The following is an 8,994-nucleotide window of genomic DNA, read 5'->3' as shown; positions in this document are numbered from 1 at the left end:
GCACTGCCAAATTAGGCATGGTCCCTTTGCTAAGGGGACAAAAGGTCTAGAGATTTGTAGAAGACTTATATTGTTTGGTTCAATGGGAACAAACCCCTTTTGATAGGAGTCTTACCTTTTTTCTGTTTTGTTTTTTTTATTTCAGCATATTATGGGGGTACAGATGTTTAGGTTACGTATGTTGCCCTTGTCCTCCCTTCCCCCCCAAGTCCGAGCTTCAAGCACTTACCTTTTTTCTGATAACAGTCATAATATTCAAACAGCATGACTAAAATAAGATAATTGTCTATCTACCACCTTCCTACAGAGTGTTGAGCTTCTTTTTTTGATTCTTAAACTGCCCTTCTTAATACACATTTAGCTGAATGCTTGTTCTGTTTTATTATAAATAAAGGTAATTGCCTTTAAGGTTAAAAGCAATATGCTTAACACTCCATAGGTATTTGCCTACTTTATCTATTCCACATGATGTTATCCAGGATGAAAGCTGGTATATCTGGTTATGTGTGCAACTGCTTTATTTGATGTCCTTGTTTACCTTTCTGGCCACATCTGCTGCCACTCCTCCGCCACACCCTGCAAGGCAGCCATGCTGAGTAAGCCACTTGCTTTTTCACCTCCTTGCTTTCGCACATATTGTTTCCTCAGCCTGGATTGGAGGAATTCAGGAATGAACCAAGACTCATGTCCATTGTCGCCTCCTCTGGGGAACTTCTCTGAGCACTTCCTGTTCCATCAGTCATTTTACATACCTCTATTTCAAGACTTACATCTTTACTGGAATTACCTGCTTTCGTATCTGTCTCCTCCAGTACCCTGAAAGCCCTAGTGGTCTGAAACTATAATCTACTCATTTTGTAGTTCTAATGTCAAATATGTTTCTTAACATTGATTGATTCAGTGTTTAGTGGACAAATGACTGGGACTGAACAAATGAATGAATGCATATGACACAACAAAGCTGTGTTTAAAATTATTTGCTTATGTGCCACCAGGGAACTTACAGCCAGATGGTTAAGCAAAATGCATAGACACCCAAAGAGGAAGCACTTAACCAAATATTCATTAAGTTAAATAGGGAGATGTAGATTATGTGTGCCAAGCAGAGCTGGCTTCCAGCTGGAGTTCTTGGCCCTTCTGAGTCCCTAGGGCTATGTGCCTCTGGCATTTGGAGCAAGCTCAGTGGTAATTTTTACAACGATGGACTTTTTTAGTTGAAAGCCTGCTTACTCATCATGCCCTGCCCCAATTCTGCTGTTCAGTTCCCAAACTGCTCTGTTCCCACAAGTTTTTCCAGAGACTACTGTAGGCCAGTGGGCAGGCCAGCTGAGGGAAAACAGCAACACTGAGGGGCCAGAAAAAAGAGCAGATTATGTAATAAGGAGGCATCAGCAAGATCAGCTGCACGAGGAGCTCTGCTGGAGACCACAGAATTTGACCACCTGCTTTCCAAAGGTAGTCCAATCAGGAGAGCAGTCTAATATTCATTTTATAAGTAAGAATTCTTTGAAATTATCCTACACTCCCTGTATGTAGTGGCATTCTCTATTTACAAAGACATTATCATAGCTAAAAATATACTTATTCGATTATTATACTCAACCTACACATAAACTAACCTGGAGGTTTGTTTATGGGCAAAATGAGAAATAATTTCTGAATTGATTTTTCCCTTTTTTTTTTTTTTGAGACAGAGTCTCACTTTGTCACCCTGGTTAGAGTCCAGTGGATTGATCATAGCTCACTGCAACCTCCATCTCTGGAGCTCAAGAGATCCTCCCACCTCAGCCTCCCAGGTAGCTGGAATTACAGGCGAGCACCACCATGCCCAGCTAATTTTTTCTATTTTTAGTAGAGATGGGGTGTCCTTCTTGCTCAGACTGATCTCAAACTCCTGATTTCAAGCAGAGTTCCTCCCACCTTGGCCTCCCAGAGTGCTAGGATCACAGGCGTGAGCCACCTAGCTCAGCATCACTTGGTTTCAGAGTCTGATCTCTGAGATAGACGGTTTGTTAAACCAGTCGTCAGATTCAGGCAATGGTTCTCAAAGTGTGCTAGAGGAACCAGTAGTTTCAAAGAATCTACATCACTTTGAAACTTCTTAAAATGCAAATTATTGAGTCCCTCCCAGATATGCAGAATCAGAAAGTCCAGGGCCCACCAATCAGTGCTTTAACCTGGCCTCCAGGTAATGAAGATACAGCATGAGGTATGACAAACCCTGTTCTAAAGTGCTGGGGACTCCTGCAGTAGCTCCAAGATAAAGACGTGAGCCTAATCTTCATCATCCTGGCTTGCATGGAATTTGGAACCAGGCATTCCCAGTTGCCTGTTGCATTCATAGTCACTCCAAGAACCCACTTGCTACCTCAGCTCACAATTCTTGGCAGTCTAAACGCTTAATCCTTGGCTGCTAGTCCCATCCCCTGTCCCACCTCTGCTCAGCTTCTCCTGCTGCACTTAACTCTTCTTCCCAATTTACCCTCACACCACCCACCTCACAGCATTTTCCACATAATATGTGTAACAGACCGAGTGGATGCAAACTGAAGCCCGAGACATGTACTTTGTACCCTGCTCTCTTATGCAACCTCAATTTGCCACCAAGCTCACTGAGCACAGGGAAACCTGATTCCACCCTGTGAGCGGAGAACGCACCAAGGACACACCGGAAACACACCAGGAAGTTGTGGGGAATAGTTGTGGGGCCACCAGAGGAGGTAATGGGATATCAAATTATAAAAAGCAATCATAGCTTACAATTAAACTATTTTGTGGGAATACTGCTGTTGGCTACACATATATAACACTTTAAGAATACTTTTCGGCCGGGCGCGGTGGCTCATGCCTGTAATCCTAGCACTCTGGGAGGCCGAGGTGGGAGGATTGTTTGAGCTCAGGAGTTTGAGACCAGCCTGAGCAAGAGCAAGACCCCCTGTCTTTACTAAAAATAGAAATAAATTAGCTGGACAACTAAAAATATATAGAAGAATTAGCCGGGCATGGTGGCTCATGCTTGTAGTCCCAGCTACTCAGGAGGCTGAGGCAGGAGGATCGCTTGAGCCCAGGAGGTTGAGGTTGCTGTGAGCTAGGCTGACGCCACAGCACTCTAGCCCGGGCAACAAAGTGAGACTCTGTCTCAAAAAAAAAGAAAAAAAAAAAAGGAATATTTTTCATGTTTTATTTTATCCTAAGGTTGATGCTACAAAATAGGTTTTTAAAAATCAGGAATTATTATCATTACTTTTAAAGTAAAAAAAAAATTCAGTAACGTTCATGATTTCCTCAGGCTCAGCTGAGAGAGAGCTGCATTGGATCAGGTTATTTCTGAGGCCCTATAGTCTATAGAACCCATCTCCAAGTAGAACTTGACATTCTTGTGACATATATTTGTTTTTGTATGAATTAATCTTCCACAAACACCGTTTAATCATGTAACAATCCACAGCTTCCCAATTAATTCAATTAAATTAATCACTCAATAGACCCCAGAATAAAGGATAGGACCCTAGCATTCTAAACCCCAACATCTGTCCCCACCTTCTCTGATTTATTCTTTCTTTTCTTTTTGAAACAGAGTCTGGTTCTGTCACCTGGGCTAGAGTTCAGTGGTGTCATCATAGCTCACAGCAACCTCAAACTCCTGGGCTCAGGCGATCCTCCTGCCTTAGCCTCCAAGTAGCGAGTAGCTGGGACTATAGGCACGCTACCACATCCAGCTAATTTTTCTATTTTTAGTAGAGACAAGGTCTTACTCTTGTTCACAGTGGTCCTGGAACTCCTGGCCTCAAGCAATCCTCCCACTTCAACCACCTTGAGTGCCAGTATTATAAGTGTCGGCCACCTGATTTATTCTTTCCACAGTTGTGGAGCACTATTCTCCCCCAGGCACTATGGGGATTAAAGGTGTGCAAGGACCAAGCAGATAAGCATGATTCTTGGCCTCATTCTAGCTTAACTCTCCTTTCAAACTTATTTCCCACTAATACCCGTAAAATTCTTCCCTCAAGCCAAACTGGTCTGGACTTTTACTTTCCTGCCCTTTTGCTGGTGTACAAGCCAGCCCCTCCACTTGGAGGCTACTTATTCCTTCTCTGTGTAGTCAGTTTCTGCATCCTTCACAACCTAATTCAAAGAAACATCTGGCAGGTGCAGTTGCTCACGCCTTTTGGCTGGGCATATCCCAGCCTTTGGGAGGCAGAGGTGGGAGGACGGCTGAGCCCAGGAGTTTGAGAACAGCCTGGGCCGTACAGTGAGACCTGTCTCTACAAAAAAAATTTTTAAATAATTGAAAAAGGAAACATCACTTCCCCATAAAATGTTATGGTGCTTTCAAATAATTCAACTGGAGACGGGGAAGTAGATGGGATAAGATGAAATAAATCCTCCATGAGTTAATAGTTGCACCTGATGGACGGGTACAAGGGGAGTGGGAGGTGGAGGAAGAATCATTCTCATTCTTTCTACTTTTTTATATGTTTGAATTTTTTCACAATAAAAAAATTATATGTATATCAGTAAATGTAAATATTATTTTCTTTTTTATATCAGTAGTTTAAGTATAAATACGAACGTTAAATAAATATTTGAAATACATATATGTCTTTACCAGTGTTTCTAATTACATTCACTGGTTCCTTTCTCTATGCTGGCCCAAAATGTTGTTTTGCTGTTTATTATTTTACATATCTATCTTTAGACTTTCAACTTCTTGTATTCAGACCCTTTTGTTCTATCATATATATCATGTATATATCTCCTTGGTGCCTAGCACATTCTGTTAGTTGAGTGAATGCAAAATCATCCTTAAATATACAGTTTGTTAACTTCCTAGTGCTAAGTTGAGACCACAGAGAATGGAAACATTGTAATGTTTAACGGCATGTAATATGAGTTTATAAATATAAACTCCAGGGTGGTTTCAAATAGAAGAGCCAGTAAATTTTTCCTTGAATTTGACTAATGATTAAAAAGCAAATTAGAAAGCTGTGAAATGGCACCTTTCCTTGCAGAGTATCTTTGAGGGAGGAAGACTGCAGCTTATACCATCTTATTCACATCTATTCCACCATTTGCAAAAATGCTTTAGCAAAATCTTTCAGCTACTATCCTTAAAACGTCCTTAAAGCAGTGCTTCAGGACAATTTCTGGCAGAATGGGCAGTTACTGCTTGTCAGGGAGATGGGAAGTTGAATACTGGCTAATTTGATTATCCTTCTGTTGGTTCAGAATGCCTTGGCAAAACACATTTTAATAATAAGAAATGCACATTTTTATGTTAACTTCCATATGGCTTCCTATTCTCTCACTAAATATGCAGGAATCCCAGGGGCCTGGGGCAGGAATGTGTGACTGCCTGAGCACACTCGAATGGCAGACATTCTTTAAATGTCTGTGGACCTTGTCCCTTCTGCCTTTGTCTCCTAGTCTTAAGCCACCCAGTGTCCTACTTGCTAGGCTTGTCCTTTTCCAACTCTTCAGCCAAAATAGCAAGGTAGTTTAACAATGCTTCTTATACTTAAATGTGCTTACAAATCATTCGATACCTTGCTAAAATGCAGCTTTGAATTCAGAGGGTCTGGGGTGAGCTTGAGATTCTGCCTTTCTACAAACTCCCAGAGAATGTCCGTTGTTCCTGGTCAGCAGACCACACTTTGAAGAGCAAGGATCTGCAGCAGGAGTCAGCAGACTTTTTCTGTGAAGGGCAAGATAGTAAAAATTTAGACTTTTGGGCCATAAGGTCTCTGTCCAACTGCACAATTCCACTGATATAGCATGAAAGCAGGCATACAATATAGAAACGATGGGTGTGGCTATGTTCCAATAAAAGTTTATTTATGGACCCTGAGATGTAAATTTCATAGAATAAAAATTCTTAATAGAATTTTTCACGTTAAGAAACTTTATTCTACTCTCGATTTTTTTTTTCGTATCTCTTAAAAGTGTAAAAAGCATTCTTACCTAGTAGGCTGTACGAAAACAGGTGGTGAGATAGATTTGGCCTGTGTGCTCAAGTTTGCCAACCCCAGCTCTAAAACGCAAAGGAGACAAGGACCCAAATGTGTGGGTCTTAGCTCAGCCATTTACTGACTGTGGCTCAAGAAATTCATCTGATCTCTGAGAGTCTCATTTTACCAAGCTGTTGAATGGGAGCAATAATTTTTTTTTTTTTGAGACAGAGTCTCACTCCATTGCCTGGGCTAGAGTGCAGTGGCATCATCACAGTTCACTGCAACCTCAAACTCCTGGGCTCAAGGGATCCTCCTGCCTCAGCCTCTAGAGTAGCTGGGACTACAGGCCCATACCACAACACGCGGCTAATTTTTCTATTTTTAGTAGAGATGGGGTCTCGCTCTTGCTCAGGATGATCTCAAACTCCTGAGTTCGTGCAATCCCCCGCCTCGGCCTCCCAGAGAGCTAGGATTACAGATGTGAGCCACCGTGCCCAGCAGGGAGCAATAATTCTTATCCTCTTCCGGCTGTTGGCATACGCTTAGCACATTGAGTCCTCAATAAAAGGAAACTAGTATTATTGGCATTTCCAGCTAACTTCCTTACCCATTATTTTCCTCAGGTTATTCACCCTATGAAAACCCCTGTGGCTCCCTGTTCCCTACTGGATCAAATTTAAACACTTCTGTGTGGCCTTCAAGGCCCTCCATGAGCTGAGCTCACGCCCTTTACCATTTTATTCCTTGAAACTTCCCACCTGCTGGTTAGTCAAGCAAATTTCTCACTGTTGTCAGCCTAATGTGACACATTCCCCTTACTGGAATAGTCTTGCTTCTCTCGTTTGCTTCCCTCAAGCTAAACATCTAGGCCCAGTTCAGTTCTATTAATAGTTCTGTCTCCTCCATAAAAACTGCCCTTAAGATTATGATTGATTTCTATAGTCCATTCCACTCAGTTCCCCATGACATATGAACTTCATGGCTAACAATCACTTGAATAATATTTTCCTGGTAAAGGCAGCAAAATATGTCCATGTTATCACTTTTTACAATAGAAACTATGAGATAGATTTTGGTTATATTTGTCTATTGTAATTTAGAAATCAACTTCATTTTCAAAAAGGTCATTCAGTGGACTATTTACTATCTATTGAACAAATATTTATCTGTTTGTTATCTAAGAACATCCATTCAGAATCAAACACTGTTCCAGGATTTCAAGATACAAAGGTTAAAAACAAACAAACAAAAAGATCCCAACTGAGATATACTAATTTTGTCTACAGAGTATGTACACACTCTGTACACACATTCTCTGCAGACAAAATAAGAAAATATCTGACATGTACATAATCACAGATATGAATTTTAGAGATTGGGGACGAAATCTCTAAAACAATAATGTCCAGGAGCAGAAATCCAAATCCTTGCACTATACACCCCCTCAGAGAAAAACAAAATTCTAATGGGAATGAGATTCTGTTCATTGTGTTTGGGAAATAGTCATCAGGCCATGGCAGGGAAACAGGATCCATTCTGTGGTTCCCTATTTCCTACTCAGCTTCTGATAAGATTAGCATGGTTGTCGCCCATGGCATGTACCCAGGTAGGCCTAAACTGGTACCTGTGACAGCAGGTATTCATGCACTGTTGGATAAACTCAAATAATCTCTCTGAAAATTTCCAGTGGCAAGTGAACATTATTATTTTCCAAGTAGCAATGTTAGAGCCGGTTCCCCTCGGCCCCAGGAACAGAGAGGCAGAGTCACCGAGGCTGCAACTGGCAAAGGAGTTTATTGGCTAGCTCGGGCTAGGGTCCAAGTCCCAGAACACCAACGCAGTGGCCTCCCCTATGCATCAGGACCCCGCCCTGGCTTTTGCACACGACACACCGGTGGCACACGACACGCAGGTTCCACACGACACGCTGGGCATATCATCCCCCCTTCCCCCTTAGTGCATTGGTTCCTTTGAAAGTGGCGGATTGTTTTGACTCCTGATTGGTTGGCTCCAAGCCTCGGGATTTTCAATTTTCGCGCCGGCGCCAGTTTTGGTCCGCGTTTGGGTGTGGGGGAAACTGAAACTTAGGCCTATTTCAGGAAATTCAGCTTGTCATGGAGTCACTCCTGCTCTCACTCCTATATTTAACAAACAACTAAAAGCAAGCACGGCATTAGAAGCAAATGGCATTAGTTACAATAAAAGAGAACACATTTTTCTAATCTCAGACAATTTGTTCCACACAAAACAAAGTACATTCTCCTACTATCAATTCCTGTCTTTCAGCAACTGTGAATTGAGATGAAATTTTAAGGCTCACCTCCCCACCGGCTGACTAAATGGACCCCCTCGTGGCCAAAGGAATACCCTAAAACTAAATTGTCTGCCAAGAGGAAGGAGGTCAGACATGCCTTATCATTCCCCCCTCCCTTCTTGGGGACATCCTTTGTAACCCATTAGCAGTCCTAAGGGTATGCAAGATAAACCTGCAGGTCCTCAATTTACACAACAAATCTATGTCCAGTGGCTTATCTCTGATAAAGAGCTCCTTATGTTGAAACATTCCAAGCCTTTAGACAAAGCTTCATGTCTTTAACCAATTACAGGCCAAAGAATCTTTAAACCCACCTATAACCTGTAAGCTCCCCGCTTCGAGATGGCCCACCTTTTCGGGCCAAACCAATGTATGCCTCCCGCGTATTGATTTATGACTTCACCTGTAACCCCTGCCTCCCTGAAATGTATAAAACCAAACTGTAACCCAACCTCTGCGAGTCCACTGCTCAAGACCTCTTGGGCGTGGCTCCGGGTCATGGTCCTCAAATTTGGCTCAGAGTAAATCTCTTTAAAATTACTTTACAGACTTTGGTCTTTTTTTCCGTTGACACAACTGTAGTTTTCTAATTACAAAGGGGCATCTGTCAAGTGTCTGGGGTCCTTGGTTTAAACGTTAAAGCCTTCTGTGATTTAGAAAATTCTAGGCCGGGCACGGTGGCTCATGCCTGTAATCTTAGCACTCGTTTGAGCTCAGGAGTTCGAGATC

The sequence above is a fragment of the Propithecus coquereli genome, unplaced genomic scaffold (assembly GCF_000956105.1).
Source record: "Propithecus coquereli isolate 6110/MARCELLA unplaced genomic scaffold, Pcoq_1.0 Scaffold24, whole genome shotgun sequence".
NCBI lineage: Eukaryota > Metazoa > Chordata > Mammalia > Primates > Indriidae > Propithecus > Propithecus coquereli.
Note: the sequence above shows the minus strand (reverse complement) of the source record.